The following is a 26,696-nucleotide window of genomic DNA, read 5'->3' as shown; positions in this document are numbered from 1 at the left end:
CTGTATCATCTGTTTTGAATGAAGGCCCTAGAATTGTTGTGAAGGATGTCATGTTCATCTCCCAATTATGGAGATAAAAAGTAATGAGTGCAGGAACTTTGTAAACTCTAAAGCACTGCATATAAGTTGACCTTTAAAGTTAAAAATATTTCTTACAAAATGTAGGTCAGTTTATATGCTTATTGACTACTGTTAGCTGGTTGGTAGGTGGTAGCAGTCTCTCAGCTGGCTCTTTAAGGATGGGTGGGTCATGAAATCAATATCATGACCAAAATCAATATATTCTTAAGGATAAACCCAGTCCCAAACTTTTATATTAAACAGTCTAAGTCAACCTGTGTACTAGATCGTACTCAACCTCCATCATATGCATAGTGTTATTAACTCTGTTGAGTGTTCAAATGACACTAAATCGATTAAATATTTACCTGTTTGGGTTGGGTGACTTAAAGTGATTTTGTTTTATTAACTTTCAGGTCTTAATAGGAAAATGATACTCTTCATTATTTTTCCTTCCTTCATTACCCTTCCTTTTGGGCTCTTTGAATTGATTTCTGAATTGTAAGTTCTTGAAAGCTGAGAAAGTGTGCCATATATTTTTGTAAACCCTAGTCCTACCAGGACCTCTTTAGCATTATAATTATTCAGTAGTACCAATAGTGATAATCCTTAATATTTATTGAGTGCTTACTAAGGGGTAGACACTATACTAAGTACTGTATATTCATTATTTCGTTTAATTCTCATAGCAACTTTGTGAGTTATTTCTTTTTTTTTTTTTTTTTTTTTTTTGAGACGGAGTCTCGCTCTGTCGCCCAGGCTGGAGTGCAGTGGCGCGATCTCGGCTCACTGCAAGCTCCGCCTCCCGGGTTCACGCCATTCTCCTGCCTCAGCCTCCCGCGTAGCTGGGACTACAGGCGCCCGCCACCACGCCCGGCTAATTTTTTGTATTTTTTAGTAGAGACGGGGTTTCACTGTGTTAGCCGGGATGGTCTCGATCTCCTGACCTCGTGATCTGCCCGCCTCGGCCTCCCAAAGTGCTGGGATTACAGGCGTGAGCCACCGCGCCCGGCCTGTGAGTTATTTCAAAGGAAGAAATGGGACTTAAATAATTTGCCCAAGGTCACACATTCCATAGGTGGCTGAGCCAAGATTGGAACCCAGGTGGTCTGACTCCAGAGCCTGTGCTCTTAACCACTACACTATCTTCTTTAATAAATGTCTATTCTCGGTGATGCTAATTAGAACCAAGCTGTGTGCATGGCATATGTGCAGTGACATCCTGTCTATGTTTTTATTGTGTAATATACCCATGATACTGTGAGCCCACAGCTGGTGTCCATTAATGATAATGGTGTGGGAATTCAAAAATAATTTCCAGAGCATCTTGAGTACAAGACATAATTTTCATTTTTCAGTGATCTTTAAATTCTGGGGCTTAAAAGGGACTTGTTATTTGGTTACCCAAAATAGTTTTCTTCCTTTTCTGAAAGTTGGATTTGAAATGGAGGTAATATAAGACTACAATGTGCTTTCTGATATTATTTCAGTAGGATTTTTTCACTTTTATTTTTTCTAAGCTCCTCTAAAGGGGGAGGTAGAGGCAACGTGTTTTGTTTTGTTTTGTTTTTTTGAGACAGAGTTCACTCTTGTCGCCCAGGATGGAGTGCAATGATGAGATCTCGGCTCATCACACCCTCCGCATCCCGAGTTCAAGCGATTCTCCTGCCTCAGCCTCCGGAGTACCTGGATTACAGGCATGCGCCACCACGCCCAGCTAATTTTGTATTTTTGGTAGGGACGGGGTTTCTCCATGTTGGTCAGGCTGGTCTTGAACTCCTCACCTCAACTGATCCACCCACCTCGTCTTCCCAAAGTGCTAGAATTACAGGCGTGAGTTTTACTGCACGTAGCCTGTTTCACTACCTTCTTGATGTCATTATATTTGCCAGGTTTCTCTAGATAGCAGATCAGATCCATGACTGACAGACACAGTGGTGGTGGGGGACATGGAAGATCATGCCAGTGACCTTCCTGTTCAGCTCAGGGATGACCTTACCCACAGCCTTGTCAGTGCCAGTAGATGCAAGGATGATGTTCTGGAAAATTCCACAGCCATTGTGCCATAGTTTCCCAGAGGGGCCATCCACGGTCTTCTGGGTGTCAGTGATGGCATGGATTGTGGTCATGAATTCTTCCATGATGCCAGAATTGTCATGGATGACCTTGGCCAGGGGAACTAAGCAATTGGTGGTACAGGAGGCATTACTGACAATCTTGAGGCCGTTTTTGTACTTCTCATGGTTCACACCCATTACAAACATGGGGACGTTGGCAGAGGGGGCAGAGATGATGACCTTTTTGGTTCCCCCGTCTAAATGAGTCCCAGCCTTCTTCATGGTAGTGAAGACACCAGTGGACTCCACGATGTAATTAGTGCCAGCATCACCCCATTTGATTTTGGTGGGATCTCTGTCTTGGAAGATGGTGATGGGATTTCCATTGATGTCAAGTTTCCCATTCTCAGGCTTGATAATGCTGTAGAACTTGCTATGGGTGGAATCATACTAGAGCATGTAGACCATGTAGTTGAGGTCAACAAAGGGATCATTGATGGCAACAATATCCACTTTGCCAGAGTTAAAAGCAGCCCTGGTGACCAGGTGACCAGTACAACTAAATTCATTTACCCTGGCCTTCACCTTCACCATGGTGTCCCAGGGGTGCAGCTGGCCCTGCGCAAGAAGATGCTGTTGTCAAATGGGAGGAGCAGAAAGCCTAATTTTCAAAATATTTATTTGAAAAATTGTTTTATACATTGGTGGACTTTAGACTGTTTTATATTAAAATACATAAATACATGAATAAATTTATGCCAATAAATTTGACAACTGAAATGACATTTCTTGAGAGACATAAACAACCAAAGCTCACCCAGGAAGAAAAAGATAACTGGAGTAGCCCTATGTCTTTTAAAGAAATTTAATTAATGGTTTAAAATCTCAAAACCAAAAATAAAACTGTATTCCTAGATAGATTTACTTATACGTTGTACTAGTTCTATACAAACTCTTCCTAGCTGGCTTTTTTAAAAAAGAAGCTGACAAACTGAAATCATGTGGAAATGGAAAGAACGTAGAATAGCCAAAACAATTTTGAAAAAGAAAAGGCTGGAGATTTCACTCTCATTGATTTTAAATATAAAGCACCAGTAATCAAAATTATATGGTTTAGGCTTAAGGATAGATATATTCATCAGTGAAACAGAATAGAGAGTCCAGAAATGGACCCACATATATACAGTCAATTGATTTTTTTTAACAAAGCTACCAAGGAAAAATTGGATATCCTTGTGCAATAACCTCAACCTTTATCATACTCCTTATACAAAAAAAATTACAGTAGTCCCTCTGTATCTGGGGGGGATTGGTTCCAGGACCCATTGAGGATACCAAAATCCCTTATATAAATGGTATAGTATTTGCATGTAACCTATGTACATTCTCCCATATACTTTTTTTTTTTTTTTTTGAGACAGAGTCTCACTCTGTTGCCCAGGCTGGGGTACAGTGGTGCAGTCTTAGCTCACTGCAGCCTCTCCCTCCCAGGTTCAAGCAGTTCTCTGCCTCAGCTTCCCGAGTAGCTGGGATTATAGGCACCCACCACCATGCCTGGCTAATTTTTGTATTTTTAGTAGAGACGGGGTTTCACCATGTTGGCCAGGCTGGTTTCGAACTCTTGGTCTCAAGTGATCTGCCTTCCTCGGTCTCCCAAAGTGCTGGGATTACAGGCATGAGCCACAGTGCCCAGCCTGTAGCTACTAACTTTTGAAGTAATACTGATACTTCTTCAGAAAGACCGTGTCTTCTAGTTTTAATATTGGAAGTAACATCTCTGTGGTCCCCATGGTGGATACAGTATTTTGTGTGGTATACATATTCATAATCAACTTACTTGAGAAGGAAATTTGGGACTTAAATTTTTATAAACATGAACTTTTTAAAGTTTATTGCTGCCAAAAATGTTTATTGCAAGGTAAAAAGGCATCACCACACAAGAAAATAAAGTCTTTATTTACATCAGGAAAATAAATGACAAAATCACTGTGAAAGAGCATACAGACTACTATCTAAATATGTTGCAGCAAGGCTGTTCAGATTGTATTTCCTGCACTTGTATCTAACCTATGATTTCTCACATTTCCCACTGACCTCACTATCTGGAAGCCTAGCAGCTTTGTGCATCTCACAAAAGACATGGTCAGGAAGAATGAACTGTCCCTAGCCACTCATGTACCTGTACACTTCATTTGTTCAGCAAGCATGTGCATGCCGTCTTTGAAAGAGAAGTATTACGTCCGGTATCAGAAAATGGTGGGGGAAAGTGATTGCTGGCCGTATTTCAGATTTAACACCATATGGGAAATGTTAATGCATCTCACCATTAGATAAGACCATGACAAAGGCTGGAAATTTAAAGCAAAGATCCTGCAACATTCATAACCACCCATCGCAGTTTATTTTAATGCAACGAGTAATAATAGTTTTTGAAAAGTTAACATTCTGATTCAAATGTCAAATGTCAAACTTTATGGACTTCCCTGACAGCAGCAGGTAAATTGGACTGGCATAACAAACTGGGATGAGTAGTTACACATTTATGGCCTATATCAAAAGCTCTAAACAATTCAAAGCATAAAGAGTAATGATAATAGTCCAGCCAAAGGGCCAGACTAATAGTGACAGACCACTGGCCGCCCTTTATTGCTAAAAAGCAGTAATCTTGGTGAAGCCTGGGAGAACCCCACACTTTTCTTTAGGACTGAGGCTGTGAGAGCATCCATGGACATTACAGTTTGTCTACTTTAAGCCCAGACTGAAACCATAATCTCTCCCAAATGCATTGAGACTTGTCCCTGAAATCTGCCCCTAGATTTTGACTGTGAAGGAGTCAGAGTTAAGTAACTATGATATTGAGAAAAGCTGGAATGTCTAGGTTGTGGGAAGTGAGAGGAAAGAGAATATAATGATAAAATTGCATCTGTAAATCACATAGAGTAGGGAGTCAGGAAGGACGTAGGATTTCCCCATTGATGTATCTTTGTGTCAAGAGCTGAAAAATGTAGGAGGGTACTGCCTTACTCTTCTGAGCTAATCAAAAGCAGCAGCAAGTACACAGTGAAATAAGATTTAGTTGTTAAGTGGCAGGGAAGAGTGTTACAGTTTGAAAGTTTATGTTGTATACTAGACATTATGTCTAAGTACTGTGGAGGATAGAGAGACAAATATGAAACAGTTTCTTCCTGTTCACTGAGCCTATATATTTTTAAGGGATATAAAATGTTTGCACACAGGGGCCTGTCTCAGTTCCTCTCTTAGAGCTCAAGCCCTTAATCCAAGTATTCTCAGATTCAGATGTGAGGAATAAGTTAGTGTGCCAGGGATTTTTTTCCTTTTTCATTATTTTATGTAATTAAGTGGCTTCTCACCTTTTCTTTTTTTAGGCAGTCGTCATAGAATTATCATTTCTGCCCTCTTGTTCCATTATGGAATGAAATTTCTGTTGTCCTAGGTCATCAGTGCCTAAGCCATTTGAGGACTAAAAAAATAAGTGTGCTGTATAGTTGAGGATTTTATTATTTCTGCCCCAAATATTTTGACTTTAATTTTGAAGGAAATATTTCTAAGATGTACCTTTTTAAACAGAGAATGTTTATCTTACTTTAATCTATTGTTGATTCAAGGTCATGTTTAGGAATGTCAGTGTTCTGTGTTGTAGATATATATGGTGCAGGGCATGAAGCTGAATGATTTAATTTGTCACTGTAGAGCTCAGCACTGTCGGAGCCCCTTCTCCCCTGGGCCCTTGAACTGCCTTGGTTTTCAGGCTTCTGGGTATCCACCTAGCGTGGATACTAAGGAGCATGTCCTTAGGCACTCTTTGCATGCTGTCTTCCCTCGCTGCCTTCAAGGGCTGCTTATGAACTGGTAACTCTTTGTTGGATTAGGCTGTAGAATGAGTTTCTTTTCTCCCTCTTTTGTAACTGGCTTTCTTATGTGCCAGTGTCTGCTACTTGCAACCTTGCTGCCTACTCTGTCATCATTTCCAACCTCTGCTTCTGCTTCTAATCTCTGTTCTATCTGACAGCTCTCTCCACTTACCTTCTTGTCTTCTTCTCCTTTGTGTCGTACACATTGTCAGCAGATTGGAAGAAGGCTTTTCCTACAAATAGCCAGTGCAGCTCTTCAGCACTTTAGGCTATTTTTGTTGCCAGGTGTTCAGGGACTTGATCTGAAACTTAAATACTGTTTTTTTAAAGGTGTTTCTGAATTTGAAACCAGGGATTTGTCCAGGAACCTGTCTCTATATAAATGAAGTTTTACTTTACCTTATAAAATATAGTGACCCTAGCTGGGTGCAGTGGCTCACACCTGTAATCCCAGCACTTTGGGAGGCTAAGGCAGGTGGATCACGAGGTCAGGAGATAGAGACCATTCTGGCTAACATGGTGAAACCCCGTCTCTACTAAAAATACAAAAAAAAATTAGCTGCGCATGGTGGTGTGCGGCTGTAGTCCCAGCTACTGAGGAGGCTGAGGCAGGAGAATCGTTTGAACCCAGGAGGCAGAGGTTGCAATGAGCCAAGATCGTGCCACTGCACTCCAGTCTGGGTAAGAGAGCGAGACTCCATCTCAAAAAAGAAAGAAAGAAACATAGTGACCCATACTAAGAATATCTCTTGTTTTAAATAAGACTAGAATAATTTAGTTTTTGTATTTATTATCCAGCATATTGGCTTGGTATTCTCAGATGTTTAAGGCCCAGAGAAAATTCTAGTTCTTCTATGAAGGCTTTCTTTACCCTTCTAGAACCTATGCAGACTCTATCATAGCATTTATTCACCTGGCCTTGAAATGTGCATGTTCTGTCACTTAAAGGCTCTTTGAAATTGAGGAGGGGGTGGGAATCTATTTATATCATCTTTATATTTCCCTCTTTACTACAGCTCTTAAGATAATACCTTGTATGTCATAGCTTTCTCCAAAATGTTCTGTTGAGTTGAATAATCCGCTCACTCCCAGGTCCCTTCTGTACTTTGTGATAGATGCTAGTTGAGGGTTCTTCGCACCAAATGTGTCATCTTGCATTTGCTCACATTAAAACTTCTCTGCCAGTTGCACAGGTTCCTAAGTTTTTCCTGTTGTTTGTCCTCAAAGATCCTGGCTCTTTGTTGCTTGGGGAAATTTAGTGTCAAACAGAAATAAAGTTACTATATGCTTCCCCTTCCAGAGCCACTTAAAAGATAAAATCTTTAAAAATGCTCTGTTCTTACAGAAAAATGCCTATTTGTTCCTCACACATTTTTGCTTCTGAGCCAGTTCATTCCCCACAATAAAACAGCCCCATTTCTTCTTCTTCTTTTTTTTTTTTTTTTTTTTTTTTTGAGACGGAGTCTCACTCTGTCGCCGAGGCTGGAGTGCAGTGGCGCAATCTCGGCTCACTGCAAGCTCCACCTTCCAGGTTCACGCCATTCTCCTGCCTCAGCCTCCTGAGTAGCTGGGACGACAGGCACCCGCCACCACGCCCGGCTAATTTTTTGTATTTTTAGTAGAGACGGGGTTTCACTGTGTTAGCCAGGATGGTCTCGATCTCCCGACGTCGTGATCCGCCTGCCTCGGCCTCCCAAAGCCCATTACTTTTAAAAAGAGCTTTACTGAGATATAATTTACACATCATACAATTTATCTATTTAAAGTACATAATTCAGTGGCTTTAAGTTTATTCACGGAGTTGTACAACCATCACCACAATATAATTTTAGAACATTTCATGACCTCCAAAAGAAACCTCATGCCCCTTAGCAGTCACTCCACAGTTCCCCAGCTTCCGGTCTGAGGCAAACCACAAATCTACTTTCTGTCTCTATAGATTTGCCAATGCTGGACATTTCATATAAACATAATTATACCTACCATGTGTGGTCTTTTCTGACTGGCTTCCTTCACTTGATACTGCTTGCTATTTGTTTTTTTTAAATATTCTTGTATTTATAACTTCTCCTCAGAACAGATGTGGTCTTGTAATTCTCATAAGTCCTTCTGTGGCCTGGTTTTATTGGATTTGTGAGATTTGGTTAAGTTGCAGAATATACTGTTACACGTCAAATAACATTGGCTGCTGATGATAATGAAAATGGCCCTGTTTCAGAGCTAAGATTAGGTTATAGATGTATTTCATAAAGCTGATCCAAACTATGGATGTGGTCAAATGAATTGGGATATATAGGACTCCATGGTTTTCACACTGACCCATTTTCTAATGGGTTATTTGAGGCTTTGAGGTTTTTAATTCCTAAGGATCATAAAGCGCTGGAACTGGAAGGGACCCAGCAGTCATGAAGCTTAGTCCCTCTTCTCTAACTCCTATCCCATTTTACAGAATTCAGAATGTTCATTGTTCAAGATCAAATAGTTAATTAATAACAACCAATTATAGCAAAATTGGAACTAATGTGTGTTGATTCCTAATCCAAGGTTCTTTACTTCCTTTTGGATTTTGTTGCTATTGTATCCTGGGTTCTCTAGAAACAAGAGCCTGACTGGAAATTAAGTGAAGCTTTATTTGGTGGTACAATTTCAGAAGAGTAAGAGTGAAGGAAAAGAGATGAGAAGTGAGCAGCTTTGAGAAGCAAAGCAAGGCGATTAGATTACCATGTTAGCAATTGTGTCATGATGATCCTCAAAGAGACACAGCTGGTTATTCAGCAAGTACATATGCTTGACCATGTGCAATATCTCCAGATAGGATATATAGAACAGTTCAGCCGGGTGTGGTGGCTCACGCCTGTAATCCCAGCACTTTGGGAGGCCGAGGCAGGTGGATCACTTGAGGTCAGGAGTTCAAGACCAGCCTGGCCAACTTGGTGAAACCCCGTCTCTACTAAAAATACAAAAATTAGCCAGGCGTGGTGGCTACTGGGGAGGCTGAGGCAGGAGAATCGCTTGAACCCCGGAGCCAGAGGTTGCAGTGAGCCAAGATCGTGCCATTGCACTCCAGCCTGGGCAACAGAGTGAGACTCTGCCTCAAAAAAAAAAAAAAAAAAAAAATAGAACAGTTTATAAGAGCAAAGAGGGAGAGGGAATTTATCTGCCCATCTCCTCTCTGGCTGCTTGTTTCCCATTATCAAAGGTCAGTCATGGAGAGTGAACTCACAGTTCTGAGTGGTGTCATGCTGCCCTTCCATTTGGAAAGCCAGATTCCATGCCCTGGTGAAGGATTTCATCCAAGTTTGGAAGTGGTAGGAGAATCCATAAGCTCTGGGTATATAGTTAATTTGTAGTCAACAGGGAGGATTTCCTCCTCCCTCCTGCAATGTCCCTGGTTGTCCTCAGGGATGATGAGACAATGGTGTGGAGGGAAACTGAGGAGGTGTTTAAGGGTCAATGAGATAATGGTGTGGAGGAGAACCAAGGAGAGGTGTCTGATACACTTGCCAAGAGAGTGCCCTTCCTAGCCTAGGTTTCTGAAGTCATCCTTTATGAGCATGATGACCCCTTAACTAGTGTATTTGAAGGAATTGCTTAAATTGACAGTCATGTTCTTTTTTCTAATGAGACTTTTTTCACACTGCTATGGCTGACACTCTTTAGAGTATTGAAACATGTAACTAAAACTGTCATTAGGAAACTTGTTCTCCTGGCCATCTCTCTTTTCTAGAAAAAAGAAAACACCTGGAAAGGCTTTTCAGAATTATAATTGCTTGGTACCTGGGTTTGTATGTAGGTTGCCCCACATGCAGAGATTTCCTCAGTCAATTCAATTCTTTTTTTTTTTTTAATTATACTTTAAGTTTTAGGGTACATGTGCACATTGTGCAGGTTAGTTACATACGTATACATGTGCCATGCTGGTGTGCTGCACCCACTAACTCGTCATCTAGCATTAGGTATATCTCCTAATGCTATCCCTCCCCCCTGCCCCCACCCCACAACAGTCCCCAGAGTGTGATGTTCCCCTTCCTGTGTCCATGTGATCTCATTGTTCAGTTCCCACCTATGAGTGAGAATATGCGGTGTTTGGTTTTTTGTTCTTGCGATAGTTTACTGAGAATGATGGTTTCCAATTTCATCCATGTCCCTACGAAGGACATGAACTCATCCTTTTTTATGGCTGCATAGTATTCCATGGTGTATATGTGCCACATTTTCTTAATCCAGTCTATCATTGTTGGACATTTGGGTTGGTTCCAAGTCTTTGCTATTGTGAATAATGCCACAATAAACATACGTGTGCATGTGTCTTTATAGCAGCATGATTTATAGTCCTTTGGGTATATACCCAGTAATGGGATGGCTGGGTCAAATGGTATTTCTAGTTCCAGATCCCTGAGGAATCGCCACACTGACTTCCACAATGGTTGAACTAGTTTACAGTCCCACCAACAGTGTAAAAGTGTTCCTATTTCTCCACATCCTCTCCAGCACCTGTTGTTTCCTGACTTTTTAATGATTGCCATTCTAACTGGTGTGAGATGGTATCTCGTGGTTTTGATTTGCATTTCTCTGATGGCCAGTGATGATGAGCATTTTTCCATGTGTTTTTTGGCTGCATAAATGTCTTCTTTTGAGAAGTGTCTGTTCATGTCCTTTGCCCACTTTTTGATGGGGTTGTTTGTTTTTTTCTTGTAAACTTGTTTGAGTTCATTGTAGATTCTGGATATTAGCCCTTTGTCAGATGAGTAGGTTGCGAAAATTTTCTCCCATTTTGTAGGTTGCCTGTTCACTCTGATGGTAGTTTCTTTTGCTGTGCAGAAGCTCTTTAGTTTAATTAGATCCCATTTGTCAATTTTGGCTTTTGTTGCCATTGCTTTTGGTGTTTTAGACATGAAGTCCTTGCCCATGCCTGTGTCCTGAATGGTAATGCCTAGGTTTTCTTCTAGGGTTTTTATGGTTTTAGGTCTAACATGTAAGTCTTTAATCCATCTTGAATTGATTTTTGTATGAGGTGTAAGGAAGGGATCCGGTTTCAGCTTTCTGCATATGGCTAGCCAGTTTTCCCAGCACCATTTATTAAATAGGGAATCCTTTCCCCATTGCTTGTTTTTCTCAGGTTTGTCAAAGATCAGATAGTTGTAGATATGCGGCATTATTTCTGAGGGCTCTGTTCTGTTCCATTCTAAAATCAGAGCAGAACTGAAGGAAATAGAGACACAAAAAACCCTTCAAGAAATTAATGAATCCAGGAGCTGGTTTTTTGAAAGGATCAACAAAATTGATAGACCGCTAGCAAGACTAATAAAGAAAAAAAGAAGAATCAAATAGACGCAATAAAAAATGATAAAGGGGATATCACCACCGATCCCACAGAAATACAAACTAACATCAGAGAATAGTACAAACACCTCTACGCAAATAAACTAGAAAATCTAGAAGAAATGGATAAATTCCTCGACACATACACTCTCCCAAGACTAAACCAGGAAGAAGTTGAATCTCTGAATAGACCAATAACAGGAGCTGAAATTGTGGCAATAATCAATAGCTTACCAACCAAAAAGAATCCAGGACCAAATGGATTCACAGCCGAATTCTACCAGAGGTACACGGAGGAACTGGTACCATTCCTTCTGAAACTATTCCAATCAATAGAAAAAGAGGGAATCCTCCCTAACTCATTTTATGAGGCCAGCATCATCCTGATACCAAAGCCGGGCAGAGACACAACCAAAAAAGAGAATTTTAGACCAATATCCTTGATGAACATTGATGCAAAAATCCTCAATAAAATACTGGCAAACCGAATCCAGCAGCACATCAAAAAGCTTATCCACCATGATCAAGTGGGCTTCATCCCTGGGATGCAAGGCTGGTTCAATATACGCAAATCAATAAATGTAATCCAGCATATAAACAGAGCCAAAGACAAAAACCACATGATTATCTCAATAGATGCAGAAAAGGCCTTTGACAAAATTCAACAACCTTTCATGCTAAAAACTCTCAATAAATTAGGTATTGATGGGACATATCTCAAAATAATAAGAGCTATCTATGACAAACCCACAGCCAATATCATACTGAATGGGCAAAAACTGGAAGCATTCCCTTTGAAAACTGGCACAAGACAGGGATGCCCTCTCTCACCACTCCTATTCAACATAGTGTTGGAAGTTCTGGCCAGGGCAATGAGGCAGGAGAAGGAAATAAAGGGTATTCAATTAGGAAAAGAGGAAGTCAAATTGTCCCTGTTTGCAGATGACATGATTGTGTATCTAGAAAACCCCATTGTCTCAGCCCAAAATCTCCTAAAGCTGATAAGCAACTTCAGCAAAGTCTCAGGATACAAAATCAGTGTGCAAAAATCACAAGCATTCCTATACACTAACAACAGACAAACAGAGAGCCAAATCATGAGTGAACTCCCATTCACAATTGCTTCAAAGAGAATAAAATACCTAGGAATCCAACTTACAAGGGATGTGAAGGACCTCTTCAAGGAGAACTACAAACTGCTGCTCAAGGAAATAAAAGAGGATACAAACAAATGGAAGAACATTCCATGCTCATGGGTAGGAAGAATCAATATCGTGAAAATGGCCATACTGCCCAAGGTAATTTACAGATTCAATGCCATCCCCATCAAGCTACCAATGCCTTTCTTCACAGAATTGGAAAAAACTACTTTAAAGTTCATATGGAACCAAAAAAGAGCCCGCATCGCCAAGTCAATCCTAGGCCAAAAGAACAAAGCTGGAGGCATCACACTACCTGACTTCAAACTATCCTACAAGGCTACAGTAACCAAAACAGCATGGTACTGGTACCAAAACAGAGTCAATTCAATTCTTATTCTTCTTTGCAGATGAACTGACTAGCCTATATTGAGATTTCTCCTGCTCTGGCTATTTAGAGTTTATTTTCACTGTATTTGCCCTACTCTCTTTCATTTAAATATTACTTCAGATTTTTTCTATCCTGGTTTGTTTATATGCTAGTTTTCCTCCTGGATATCTTTAATATTTGGGAATCCCCCCACTACCTTGAATTTTAAATGCTTGTTGACTACGTAAATATAAGCTGGAGTATTTGTTCTAGGCCAAGTTGTCAGAAAGAATTTGGACAGTGGACAAAGAAGTAATTAAAGCTTTAAGTTCTTCAGTGAATAACTGCAAACGAAAATGTTAAAGTTAGTTGTCTGGAAAGGTTTGAAGATGAGAGAGAATCATATGTTGATTAATGAATAAGGGAGGAGGTTATTTCAATTTGGGGACAAATGGGAAGAAATACCAGGATAAGGAGGTAAAATGGTGGTTAGAAAATACCTGGTATAGAAAATGAAGAAGATCATGCAAAGAAAAGGAGATGTATAATCATGACATTTATAGAATTAGAGAATCGTCAGTGCTGGAGGAGGCCTTAGAAATAATTTAGTTTAATCCAGTTAATGTATAGGTGAAGAAACTGAGGCTGAAAGAGGTTAAGTGACTTAAGGTCACACAATAGTTAAGATCAGAGGCCAAGATTTGAACTGAGGCCTTTGGATTGCAGATGATTGTGCCACATCTACCTTGTACCACAGAGTACCACAGCTACTTTAAGAATGTTTCATATTTCCTTTCCTGAAGAGTTATTTTTCCTATTTGGTGGCTTTTTCATAGCAATAATTGGTAAAATTTAAAGGACTTGATTTTTAATTTATTTTCAATGTTTTAAAATGCATTGCATAGTAAAGCTTGTAGTGTGTATAGTGACTTTATGTTGACAGTATAGTGTCAGTTACAGGGCTTCAACAAGCAAATGAGATCCTCTTAGTAGCTGAGGATAGTGCTAATCATTTAATAAAAGCACTTTAGTAGTTGCTTTTGTCGTAAAAACATAGACTACTATCTAAACCCAAATCAAGTTATAAAAGACTCCAGTGTTTTTCTGGAGTCCAAATAATTGTTCTTGTGTTTGATCTTTCTACAGTGCTACAACTAGTCTATAAGGTGCCAGAGTCATTAATCCTGGGCCAAGTAAAAAAATAAAATAAGACACAAACAACTTCCACCCCAGCTACCCACCCTAGCTCCTGGTCACAAAGCTTTGTGAGAGAAGCAGGGCTGCATTTCAGATCCTATAGCCAGGTGCCTTTGAGCAGTGCACAAACTGTGCAATCTTAGGAAACAGCTCCACTCTTTTTTTTTTTTTTTTTTTTGAGACAGAGTCTTGCTCTGTCACCCAGGCTGGAGTACAATGGTGCGATCTCAGCTCACTGCAACCTCCATATCCTGGGTTCAAGCGATTCTCCTGCCTCAGCCTCCTGAGTAGCTGGGATTACAGGCGCATGCCACCACGCCCAGGTAATTTTTGTATTTTTAGTAGAGATGGGGTTTCACCATGTTGGTCAGGCTGGTTTTGAACTCCTGACCTTGTGATGTGCCCGCCTCGGCCTCCCAAAATGCTGGGATTACAGGTGTGATCCACTGTGCCCAGCCAGCCGCAGTCTTTTGGAAGCAGATCCTTGTGTACCTTTCATCCTTGTGATTCTGGTATTACCTTTTTGAAAACTGACATATCACTCACAGTTTTATCCCAAAGAGTTTACATATGATTAAAATATGAGTAGAATCTAATTAAAGGATTATTAATATATTCTCCAAAGAATAGAATTAGCTATAATTCTATAGAATTATTATAGCTAGAATAATTCTATTCTTTGGCGGACAACCCCTACGAAAATAGCATTCAGTTGTTGATTACAAGCTGTTAAACCGTTCTTTGTATTAGATGTTTTTGCATTCACTCAAGAGTCAGTTTCTATAATCAAGATGTTATTTGTTGTGGAATTAGTTAATGTGTATTTGAAGAGACTCTAGTAAAATCTGGCAGGTTTGGGATTTTTATGGTTGTAAACAGTTGTTCCAAATGGCTCTGGAGAGCAGACGATTGCAGGGAAGATAACAGGATAGAGGTTGGGATAAAAGCTGCTCCCACACCCTGATGCTTTCTTCCCTCAATGCCTCATTTTCACCTGTGGGCCAATGATTAGGAAAATGAAATAGCATTAAAACAACACTGTTTGTCATGTTATTAGTAGCTGTTAATCCTTTACTATAACTGCCAGAGATTTTGTGTTTTAAAAGACATAAGTGATCATATATACATTACGTAAAGCAGTTGAACATGAGAAGGTACACAACCATAGATATATTCCATAGGAGTGTTTTTTATAAAATGCACAATTTCAATGCTTTAAAGGTTGGGTGCTTACAGTTTGCTATTTGCTTTCACACATGTGATGACGTTTAATCCTGACTATAATTCTATGAAATGGAAATTATTAATCTCATTTTGTGAATAACTTGACTTGCTCAGTGCCCCTTCTTTTCATATTCTGAATTCTTTCCTAAACTATCTTATCTGTGCTTACGGCTTCAGTTATCATCTATAAAATTAGTAACTATATCAAATTTATATCTCTCACCCTGAGCTTCAGTTTTTTTATATCTAATTATCTTGTTAGCCTCTCCATTTGGATATCTCAGAATGAACTGCGCTCGTGGACTTCCCTATCAAACCTGGTCCTCTTCCAGTGTTTTCTTTATTAATGAATGACATCATCCATCATCCATCTGACTGTGCAAAACTAGAAACCTAGGTCTTGCCTTAAGCCATCCTTATTCTTGTCTCATATCCAGTATGTCACAGAGTCTTCTCAATTTTGCTTCCTACATAACTCAAATCTGTCTGCTTTTCTCCATCTCCACTGCCACCGCTCCCATCCAAGCTCTCTAGCATCATCTTTTTCTGCTATTCCAGTAAAAATACTAGTATTTGGGCTTTTCACCCACTCATATTCATTCTCCACACAGCAACCAGAACGATCCTTGCAAAACACTAATTTCAAGATGTCACTACCCATCCCACCCTCCTTAAAACTCTAATGAACTTTACTTCAAGAACTTCCCATTGCTCTTAAAATAAAGACTAAATCTTTACCATGACTGGCAAGGACTACTGTGGTTGCTTTCCTTCCATGTTCGTCTTTTGCCAGTATCCCCCTAACTCTCTGAGCTTTTTAATGTACCACATTCTCTCCTGCTGCAAACTTTTGCCTTCCCCTTGTTTGAAGTTGTTTTCCTGCTCTAAGTTAGTTACCTCCTATTCCATCTGATTTTAGGTTCCTCTGGGAAGCCTTCCCTGACTCCTAATCCACAACAGATCAAGTCTCCCTGCAGTATTATCTCATAATATCATCTACCTCTTCTTTGTAACGCTTAGCACAGTTACGCTGTTGTAATTATTTGTGTGATATTTTAAAAATAGCATGCATCTCTCTTACCAGACCATGGACTCCCTCATGACAGGGAGTTTGTCTCATTTTATGTCCTGTTACATCCCCATCACCTAGGATACTACCCAGCACATACTAGACCCTCAATATACATCTGTGAATGAATGAACAAATGAATTCAGTATTCTCTAAGGCCCTTTCTGGCTCTAACATTCTGTGATTCTATAAGGGACAGAGAAGTATACCACTGGATAAGTATTAAATGGAGTGTAATTGTTCACTGTGTTTAAGAAATGGTCATGGTGTCTTTTGTTGGGACTAAAACTGATACATTAGAGTGGGGCTTCCCAAAATCAGAGTGAAAGGACTTCTGGTCTCTAATATTGTTCCTAGGCACTATCTCAGGGTGTCCTGAGAAATATTTTGATTCTGGAAATGGAAACAAATGTTATGTAAAAAGAAGTGGCTGTGGAAGCAATAGTACCCAACTAGTAACAAGTACACCTTGCACTTGGCTCTTAGATTCGAATACCATTCTCAGGTAAAGGAATGAAGGATCCTTAGAGAAATGGCTGATTCTAGGATGGGGACAGGAAATATACAATATAGGCCTGAAGCATCTTATAGTGGCAGACAGTAAGTGCTCAAAAGAAACACAATGGTTGCGTATGTTAAAGGGACAGAGGATCCAACTGAAAGAGCTCCCAATGGTCAATGCCAGAAAAATTTGAGCAACAAAATAAAGTAGTATTGCATTGTAACCCAAAGTATAAAACCAATATACATAAGTCCATACTGACATAAATAAAAGTCTGAATAAATTGGAGAGACTAGAAAAAGCTATAATAATTGGGAGAAAAGACAAATCTCCCATGAAGAAAAATTCAAAATAATATATGTAACTACTTTGTTCTCAAGGAGGTGGAGCACAACTCCTCACTCCTTTAGTATGGGCTGTACATAGTGACTTACTTCCAAAGAATAGAGCACATAAAGAGTGAAAAAAAAAAGAGTTAACTTTACAGTGGAAAATTCTGACAGACACTGCCTTAGCCAGGCAATGAAGATCAGCATTAACAGTGATAAATGTTCATAGTATTACCCTTGATATGATGTGATAAAAATGGCACTTTATCTCTGTAGTTCTTCCTCCCTATAAGTTCTTCCTCCTTATAAAAACCTATAAGCTCAGTTAATCATGAGGAAAACATCAGACAAATCCCCACTGAGAGACATTCTACAAAATACTTGACCAGTACTCCTCGAAACCGTCAAGATCATAAAAAAACAAGGAAAATCTAAAAAACAGTAACAGCCAAGAGGAGCCTAAGGAGACATGACTACAGAATATATTGTGAGATCCTAGAATAGAAAAAGAGCATTAGGTTAGAACTAAGGAAATGTGAATAAAGTATGGATTTTATTTTAAAATAATAATATTGGTTATTGTGACAAATGTGCTGTACTAATGTAAGATGTTAATAATAGGAAAGGAAACGGTATCAGATATATTGGAAGTCTGTACTATGTTTACAACTGTCAATCTTTAAAACTGTAATATCTTTAAAACTGTTCTTAAGTAAAAATTATTTAAATGTTTTTTTAAAAAGTGACTGGGCTGGGTGCTGTGGCTCATGCCTGTAATCCTAGCACTTTGGGAGACCAAGGTGGGCAGACCACCTAAGGTCAGGAGTTGAAGACCAACCTGGCCAACATGGTAAAACCCCGTCTCTACTAAAAATACAAAAATTAGCCGGGTGTGGTGGTGGGTGCCTATAATCCCAGCTACTTGGGAGGCTGAGGCAGGAGAATTGCTTGAACCCAGGAGGCAGAGGTTGCAGTGAGCAGAGATTGCATCACTGCACTCCAGCCTGGGTGACAGAGCAAGACTCCGTCTCAAAAAAAAAAAAAAAAAAAAGTGACTGAATGTATACACTAATTAGGAGGTGAAAGATGGAAAGAGTTTAACAGGGCTCTGGAATTTCAGGACCAGTGAGAAATAGTCAATTTAGGATCTAATTATTTGCTTTGTAGTTTTATGTATTGCCCATTTGGGGTAGATTTAGGAAAATATTTTCTAAATTCAAGAAAAAAAGGCCAGGCTGGGCACGGTGACTCACGCCTGTAATCTTAGCACTTTGGAAGGCTGAGGCGGGCAGATCGCTTGAGGTCAGGAGTTTGAGACCAGCCTGACCGGCATGGTGAAACCCCATCTCTACTAAAAATACAAAAATTAGCTGAGTGTGGTGGTGCGCACCTGTAATCCCAGCTACCAGTGTGGTGGAGGCTGGAGAATCACTTAAATCTGTGAGGCAGAGGTTGCAGTGAGCTGAGATTATCCCACTGCACTCCAGCCTGGGCGACAGAGCGAGACTCTGTCTCAAAAAAGAAAAAAAAAAAAGGCCAGTGTGCCTCACACCTGTAATTTGGGAGGCTGAAGCATGAGGATCACTTGAACCCAAGAGTTCAAAGCCAGGCTGGACAACATAGCAAGACCATATCTCTACCAAAAAAAAAAAAAAAGGGAGCCAGGCATGGTGGCATGTGCCTGTAGTCCCCAGCTACTCGGGAGGCTAAGGTAGGAGGACAGCTTGAGCTCAGGAGGTTGAGGCTGCAGTGAGCCATGGTCACACCACTGCACTCCAGCCTGGCCGGCAGAGTGAGACTCTGTCTCAAAAGAAAAAAGAAAAAGAAAAATACTCTAGTTATCAGATACTCCTCAAGCATAACTTCTCTATCATTTTTTTCTTTCTAGTGTTTTGAATTTTATTACTTGAGCTGAAATATTCTAAAGATGTAACCACTCTCTTTTTTGCACACTGCTTAAGATGAGAAGAAATCATTTATATGGAAACTAGAATAGCTGATATTCCAGACTAAGGTAATAAGCTTCTGCATTAATAATTCATAGATGTAATTTTTGTGAAAGATATGGTTTATATTAATCTTCTGGTGTTCCTAAATTTGATTTTTTTAAAAAGTTTATTCACTAAACTAAAATTTATTGTGGTCATATACAGGGTGATATAGGGGTCAGGAAGGTTACTTGTACATAGATCCTGCCCACAAGAAGATTATTGTTTAGTGCTGGAGACAAGACATGTTTATAAACAACTAAATCATAAAGTAGAGGGTTATAACTTTCCAATAAAGATGTTGGTAAAATACTATCCAAAATCAGTAATGGAAAAGATGATTCCCAATTGGAGAACTCTGGGAAGGTTTCATAGAGGAATTAGTAGGTTGACCTAGACTTGAATAATTTCAGATTCCTCTAAGTCAAGAGTTATATATTATCGATATATGTACTTCCAGCACATAGTAGGTATTAAATAACATTTGTTGACTGACTGAAGGATTTTAAATGCAAATGGAGATGACAGAAAGGACAAGGAAAGATATTCTAGTTCTACCTATTGCTTCTAACAATGTTGTATGAAACAAATATCTATTCTTTTTTTCTTATTGATTCCTCATTTGATAAATGAGTTAATTTGATTATGTCACTTTCCGTTTTTACATCTCAACAAATATATTATTTATAAATAAATTGTTTGCAAAGGCTTTTTATAGTGACTTTTTGATGGCTGGAATATGGAATGGAGGAGCAAAGCCAGCCCTTTATTCACTAGGGTTACTCTGTTTTTTAAGGAGCGCACTGTCCAGCTTAAGGTTTATTCGGGTTACTTATACTCTTGTGTGCCTTATTTCTTTAAGCTACTTTGAAGCTTGTGGAAGTATCAGTCAGATGGTGGTACAGATTCCAGGAGAAATAAAACTCAGTCAAATGAGTGGTCTACTTCTTAACAACTCTGGTTAGAGGTCTGGTTTGGGAGCCAACTCTGGTTAGAGGTCTGGTTTGGGAGCTTAAAACTATGTTTGAAATAAAGATTGCATATCATCTGTGGATTTCAGTTGCATGGGCTATCTCCCTCATTTCTATGGATAACTAAGACATGGCTGGTAGCACATGCCAGCCATTTTTAGCAGGGTTTCCCTGTTGGTTGCACCATTGCAATTTGTTTTTAAATTGACCCAACTTTTAAATCTGTAGGCAATAGCAATAATGCATGCTGCCTTTCCCCCAAGAACTACAAAGTGGCTTAGCAGTGGATTTCTAGGTATATGATTATATTCAAAATTAGTATAGGTATGAGATCAAAATCATAATGAGGCCGGGCATGGTGGCTCACGCCTATAATTCCAGCACTTTGGGAGGCTGAGGCAGCAGATTACTTGAGGCTAGGAGTTCAAGACCAGCCTGGCCAACATGGCGAAACCCTGTCTCTACTAAAAATACAAAAATTAGCCAGGCATGATAGTGAGCACCTGTAGTCCCAACTGCTTGGGAGGTTGAGGCACAAGAGTCGCTTGAACCTGGGAGACGGAGGTTGCCGTGAGACGAGATCACACCACTGCACTCCAGCCTGGGCAACAGAGTGAGACTCTATCTCAAAAAAAAAACCAAAATAGCTAAATTGGACTTCATCAAAATAAAAAACTTTGTGCTGCAAATGTCACCAAGAAAGTAAAAAGACAACCCAAAAAATGGGAGCAAATATTTGCAAATCATGTAACTGATAAGGGACTCATATCCAGAATATATGAAGAACTCTTACAACTCAATAATGAAAAGATAGCCCAATAACAAAAAGGCAAAGGATTTGAATAGACATTTCTCCAAACAAGATACAAAAATGGCCAATAAGCACATGAAAAGATGTTCCACATCATTAGTCATAGGGAAAATTAAAATCAAAACGACAGTGAGATACCACCTCATACCCATTAGGATGGCTATAATTAAATGGATAGACAAGCCTTGCTTGTGAGGATGTGGAGAAACTAGAACCCTCCTATACTGCTGGTAGGAATAGAAAATGGTATAGCCACTTTGGAAAACAGTTTGGCAGTTCCTCAATAAGTTAAACTCTATGTTTATAGAGTTACCATGTGACCCAGCAATACCACTCCTAAGATGACAACCGAGAGAATTGAAAATAGATGTCCACACAAAAATTTGTTAATGAATGTTCATAGCAGCATTTTTCATAATAGCTTAAGAGTGGAAACAACCCAAATGTCTATACACTGAGAAAAGGATAAACAAAATGTGGTATATCCATGTAATAGAATATGATTTTGCAATAAAAAGAAAGTATTGATACATACTACAACATAGATGAAACTTGAAAAAGTTATGGTAAAACCCAAAGGGCCACAAGTCATATGATTCCCTTTTTATAAAATGTCCAGAATAGGCAAACCATTAGAGACAAAAAATAGATTAGTGGTTGCCAGGCGTTGGTAGGGATTAGGAAATGTGTTGGCAGGAATGAGAATTAGCTAATGGATACGGGGTTTCTTTTAGGAGGGACAAAAATATTCTAAAATTAGATTGTTGTAAATGTATCAAAAATCACTGAATTGTGCACTTTAAATGGTGAATTTTATGATAGGTAAAGTATATCCCAATAAATCCATTTTTGAAAAAGAATTGTTTGTCATAGATGTTTGTATTATAAAATTTATTGATCTTTATGGTAGGGAAAGGGTCACCCCACCAACACATAACATTTAAAACTTTCCACAGGCCTAGGAACATTAAGCTAAAGGACAAATCAGACAGCAGGCCAGAGGGCACCCATGTCTGGCCTAGTAATTGGTCAGAGGAAGTTTAAACAGTTTTTTCTTTTTCCCTCTCCCCTCCTTTCCCCTCCCCTCCCCTCCCCTCTTTTTTGAGACAGAGTCTTGCTCTGTCGCCCAGGCTGGAGTGCAGTGGCACGATCTCAGCTCACTGCAACCTCTGCCTCCTGGGTTTAAGCGATTCTCCTCCCTCAGCCTCCCACACAGCTGGGATTACAGGCACCCGCCACCATGCCCAATTAATTTTTTTGTATTTTTAGTAAAGACGGGGTTTCACCACGTTGGCCAGAGTGGTTTTGAACTCCTGACTTCAAGTGATCCGCCCACCTGAGCCTCCTGAGGTGCTAGGATTACAGGCATGAGCCACTGCGCCTGGCCTTAGTTTTTTCATTGACTAACAGTTGAATTATTTCCTAAGAGGACGTCCTCACAGTAAAGATGATACTGGCATGCTAGACCTCTATAGCAAAATCTGAATTAATATCTTCTAAGAATGGTTCCAGTTGGTATTCAGTGTAGAAAAGTTATAGGATAATCTTTTCTTAGGCTATGTGGATGTCTAGTTTTTGATATTTTCAGATTAAGGGAAGTTGAACTTGGCTATCCTTATATAACTTCCAAATGTATTACATTATGTATTGTGGTGTTTCCAAGAATTTGCAAACACTAAAATGTAAAAAGGTTAGGAACTGCTTAGAAAAATTATAGTGACCATTGCTATTTTTGGAAAAGTAATTACACCAACATTGTATTTTCATTCCAGAGCCAAAAAAATGTGTGTCAGAGTCAGCTAGCAAACACCAGGAAAGCGGCTGTGAAGGAAGATTGAAATTTAAATTCATATTAGCCTCTTGAGCCAATATTTTTGTGCATGGCCCATTGTACTTTTCTATTTGCCTTGAGTTGGCACTGGACATTGAATAAACCTTGAAGACATAAATGAAAATGCGTATGAGTATGGAAATGTGTAAGGATATGGAAGTGTCCTTGGTGCAATAAAGCGCATAATGCATTTTCTGTCATTTGTCATCAAAATTATTTTTTCACTATGTGTGGCTTGTCTACTTCCATTCTTGCTGTGAGGTATTAGCACATTTGTAGCTATTTATTAATTCCCCTTTTTATTTTCTCTTGAGTTCTGTCCTTCTTGTTCCTTATTCAGGGTTAAATTTAAAATGTTCACATCTTTTTCTTTGGGGAATATTTAAGAAAGGAAGACTACGACATCACTCCATCTTCTTCAATGAAAGGAGAACTTCATTCATTCAGGAATTATTTGCTGAGTATGTACTCTGTCCAGGGTATTATGCTAGGTGTTGGGTGTTTCTAAATTAATCAAGGAGATGACTGCAGAGCTGATTTCTAAGGTAATGTTTAAAGTAACATTTCAGTGCTGTGCATAATGATAGCAGCAAAGAGACTATACAACTGTAGGTCAGAAGAAACAGAATAATTCCACTGAACTATCTGTGACAGAGTGACAAATGACAACAGATCTTGTTCAAGCCCTGATCATGAGCTGAAGGAATAACTGCATTTCCTATTAGTCAGATAGTGCTTTGACCTGATATTAAAGTCAGCTGTTCTCATATTTAGGATACAACAGCATTGTATTCACTTATCAAAGAGAATGGGTGACAAATACTACTTTCTCCTTTCTGCTCTTCTCCTTCTGCCCCTTCCTTACACTCTGAATGCCCTTTCTAACCACTCCTATCATTTTGTTTCTCCTCCTCCTATATTACTATACTGTCTATTGAAGAATAGTCTTTATTACTAGTTTTATTGTCAACTGATATTTCTTAATAAATCATCTGATCTTCCATGTTGAATTCATACGTGCATATACAAGTATGTACATAGGCATAGTAAACTTTTCCACTTTCCCCTGTTTTTGCTTTTTTTAATTGATTATTGTTGATGTGGGTTGATCAGCCTTTTGGTATGAATCATTTAAGTGTAGTCAAGATACTCCAGAGAGGGGAAGTGAATGTCAGAATTTACAGCTATTTCTCTTTCGTTAGAAAAGAGACAGCATAACAGGAAAATGAGTCCTTGCCATAAATGCCATGTTCAAAAATCTAAGGTTAAATTGGAAAATATCTAGGACAAATGATGGAATTTGCTAATTATTTACTTCCTGGACACATCTGACTGGGTAATCCAAGATAGACTGAAATTGACCTAATTGAGTTTTGTAAATTATTGAATAAGAATACACTTTACACTGAACTGAACATTTAGTTATTTTTTCCCACTAACTCGTGAGTGTAGGAAGGAGAGTCAGATTAGTTCTAAATGAAATGAAGAAATTTTGTTTTTCTCTCCACATCTGAGTTATAGTGTGAGTTATGTGTCACAGTTTTATTTATGGGGAACTCAGAGGATGTATAGTCTTTAAAGCAGTCTGGGACAGAAAGCTTAAAAAGGAAATGAACATAGAACATGTCATATTAGGGAAACAAAGGGAATGAGAATTTTTTTTTAATACTTTAAGTTCTGGGGCACATGTGTAGAACGTGGAGGTTTGTTACATAGGTATACATGTGCCATGGTGGTTTGTTGCACCCATCAACCAGTCATCTACATTAGGTATTTCCCTAATGCTATCTCTCCCCTAGCCCCCCACCCCCTGACAGGCGCCACTGTGTGATGTTCCCCTCCCTGTGTCCATGTGTTCTCATTGTTCAGCACCCACTTATGAGTGAGAACATGCAGTGTTTGATTTTCTGTTCTTGTGTTAGTTTGCTGAGAATGATGGTTTCCAGCTTCATCCATGTCCAAAGGACATGAACTCATCCTTTTTATGGCTGCACAGTATTCCGTGGTGTATATATGCCATATATTCTTTATCCAGTCTATCATTGATGGACATTTGGGTTGGTTCCAAGTCTTTGCTATTGTGAATAGTGCCTCAATAAACATACATGTGCATGTGTCTTTATACTAAAATGATCCTTTGAGTATATACCCAGTAATGGGATTGCTGGGTCATATGGTATTTCTAGTTCTAGATCCTAGAGGAGTCGCCACACTGTCTTCCACAATGGTTGAACTAGTTTACAGTCCCACCAACAGTGTAAAAGCGTTCCTATTTCCCCACATCCTCTCCAGCATCTGTTGTTTCCTGACTTTTTAATGATCGCCATTCTAACTGGCATGAGATGGTTTGTGGCATTGCGGTTTTGATTTGCATTTCTCTAATGACCAGTGATGATGAGCTTTTTTTCATATGTTTGTTGGCCACATAAATGTCTTCTTTTGAGAAGTGTCTGTTCATATCCTTCACCCACTTTTTGATGGGGTTTTTTTTTATTGTAAATTTGTTTAAGTTCTTTGTAGATTCTGGATATTGGCCCTTTGTCAGATGGGTAGATTGCAAAAATTTTCTCCCATTCTGTAGGTTGCCTGTTCACTCTGATGATAGTTTCTTTTGTTGTGCAGCAGCTCTTTAGTTTAATTAGATCCCATTTGTCAATTTTAACTTTTGTTGCCATTGCTTTTGGTGTTTTAGTCATGCAGTCTTTGCCCACTCCTATGTCCTGAATGGTATTGCCTAGGTTTTCTTCTAGGGTTTTTATGGTTTTAGGTCTTACATTTAAGTCTTTAATCCATCTTGAATTAATTTTTGTATAAGGTGTAAGGAAGGGATCCAGTTTCAGCTTTCTGCATATGGCTAGCCAGTTTTCCCAACACCATTTATTAAATAGGGAATCTTTTCCCTGTTGCTTGTTTTTGTCAGGTTTGTCAATGATCAGAGGGTTGTGGACGTGTGGTGTTATTTCTGAGGCCTCTGTTCTGTTCCATTGGTCTATATATCTGTTTTGGTACCAGTACCATGCTGTTTTTGTTACTGTAGCTTTGTAGTATAGTTTGAAGTCAGGTAGCGTGATGCCTCCAGTTTTGTTCTTTTTTATTAGGATTCTCTTGGCAATGTGGGCTCTTTTTTGGTTCCATATGAAAGTTAAGGTAGTTTTTTCAAATTCTGTGAAGCAAGTCAGTGGTAGCTTCATGTGGATAGCATTCAATCTGTAAATTACTTTAGGCAGTATGGCCATTTTCATGATATTGATTCTTCCTATCCATGAGCATGGAATGTTTTTCCATTTGTTTGTGTCCTCTCTTATTTCCTTGAGCAGTGGTTTGTAGTTCTCCTTGAAGAGGTCCTTCATGTCCCTTGTAAGTTGTATTCCTAGATATTTTATTCTCTTTGTAGCAATAGTGAATGGGAGTTCACTCATGATTTGGCTGTCTGTCTGTTATTGGTGTATAGGAATGGTTGTGATTATTGCACATTAATTTTTTATCCTGAGACTTTGCTGAAGTTGCTTATCAGCTTAAGGAGATTTTGGGCTGAGACAATGGGGTTTTCTAAATATACAATCATGTCATCTGCAAACAGGGACAATTTGACTTCCTCTTTTCCTAATTGAATACCCTTTATTTCTTTCTCTTGCCTGATTGCCCTGGCCAGAACTTCCAATACTATGTTGAATAGGAATGGTGAGAGAGGCTATCCTTGTCTTGTGCCAGTTTTCAAAGGGAATGCTTCCAGTTTTTGCCCACGCAGTATTATATTGGCTGTGGGCTTGCCAGAAATAGCACTTATTATTTTGAGATATGTTCCATCAGTAGCTAGTTTATTGAGAGTTTTTAGCATGAAGGCTGTTGAATTTCGTCAAATGCCTTTTCTGCATCTATTGAGATAATCATGTGCTTTTTGTTATTGGTTCTGTTTATGTGATGGATTACGTTTATTGATTTGCGTATATTGAA

The 26,696-nt window shown here is 39.1% G+C and overlaps 1 protein-coding gene and 1 long non-coding RNA gene across 7 annotated transcripts in view; both read left to right on the top strand.

The window, feature by feature from the left end:
* The window catches only part of LOC129527116 (uncharacterized), a 152,105-nt gene extending 129,173 nt beyond the window's left edge, over positions 1-22,932 (top strand). The window contains exons 2-3 of the long non-coding RNA XR_008672054.2: positions 19,030-19,155; positions 22,684-22,932. This is a non-coding gene — a long non-coding RNA (uncharacterized lncRNA). The remainder of the gene's footprint in view (positions 1-19,029; positions 19,156-22,683) is intronic.
* The window catches only part of FRMD5 (FERM domain containing 5), a 330,818-nt gene that overhangs the window by 129,554 nt on the left and 174,568 nt on the right, over positions 1-26,696 (top strand). The gene's annotated exons all lie outside the window — the stretch shown is intronic.

Source organism: Gorilla gorilla, chromosome 16, assembly GCF_029281585.2.
Source record: "Gorilla gorilla gorilla isolate KB3781 chromosome 16, NHGRI_mGorGor1-v2.1_pri, whole genome shotgun sequence".
Lineage (NCBI taxonomy): Eukaryota > Metazoa > Chordata > Mammalia > Primates > Hominidae > Gorilla > Gorilla gorilla.
Note: the sequence above shows the minus strand (reverse complement) of the source record. Positions and strands in the feature narration are given on the sequence as shown.